Source organism: Tursiops truncatus, chromosome 2, assembly GCF_011762595.2.
Source record: "Tursiops truncatus isolate mTurTru1 chromosome 2, mTurTru1.mat.Y, whole genome shotgun sequence".
Lineage (NCBI taxonomy): Eukaryota > Metazoa > Chordata > Mammalia > Artiodactyla > Delphinidae > Tursiops > Tursiops truncatus.
In genome coordinates, this window is record NC_047035.1 from 117,368,722 (window position 1) to 117,369,909 (window position 1,188).

A 1,188-nucleotide genomic window follows, 5' to 3' on the forward strand; every position below is an offset into this window, starting at 1 on the left:
CATGTAGGTTTTAATTATTTGGAGATACTTCAATTCCAGAGCAGCAGTATGTTTTAAATGTTGGTGCTATCTGCAGTTCATTATGCTTTGCATGTGTTTTAATTATATCTGTTGCTAAATTCTAAAGGCCTTGATATTCAAAAAACTACAGATGCTTTTCAGTCCAGTATATCCCACAAATATGGAGCACCTACTGTGTGCATGGCATTGGGGATACAGTGATGTTGCTGTCCTCTTCAAGGAATGTGGAGTGCTAGTATCAGAGACACATACAGAAGCAGATAATTTCCATACAGTGCAGTGATTGTAGTGGTTAAAGAATGGGAGCCCAAAGGAGGTGCCTGGAGAGGTCAGAGGCAACTTCCTGGAGGAGAGGCCCAAGCCCAGAGGCTGAATAGGCTTTGTGGGAGAGGGTATACAGGAATGTGAAATGGGATGGAAAGTGCAGGGAGCTACAAGTAACTCATTGTGCCTGGGGCTTAAAATAAAACGAAAAGAAGTTAAATTGGCAAAGCCCAGGTCCTCTAGGGTCTTATATGACATCCTTTGGAAGTCAGATTTTACTTGAAGGTAGAAGCAGCCATGTGTGAACGTGGTAGTGGTGCAGGCGGACCTGTCATAGGCGTCCCTGTAGCTGTGGGGATGGGCTAAAGGGGCCATGCGAGGCCTCAGTGAGGTGGATGTAGTAGTTGAGGAGAGGGCTCGAGGGCTCTTTGGAGTGGCGCCCTGTTGGTGGAGATGGTGTGGGGCGTGGACTCAGGAGGAATTAGGAGTCACGGAGAATGGCAGAATTTGATCATTGATTGGCCATGGGGCAGAGAGAAGGGAGAGGAAGGAAGGAATCTAGGATGAGTCCCAGGTTTCTGGCTCAGTCAACTGGGGAAGCAGAATTGTTGCAGAGATATGGAGCCAGTAAGGACCACATCTAGGGACATGAGTTCATGTTCAGTTTTGGATCCATCAGTTTTGAGATGCCTAAATATTGTGCAAATCTGTCCTGCCTGAAAATGGAGATGATGTGAGAAAGAGGAGTAAAAACTAACTTCTGTTCACAAAGTGGAAGTTAACCAAAACATGCCTGATTTTAGAGAACTGTAGGAAATTTGCTATGTTCTCTTGACCCATCGCATCTCTTGTTCCTACCCATTGCACGTTGGGCAAGAATGTTTTGCTTGTCTTTGTGGCCTT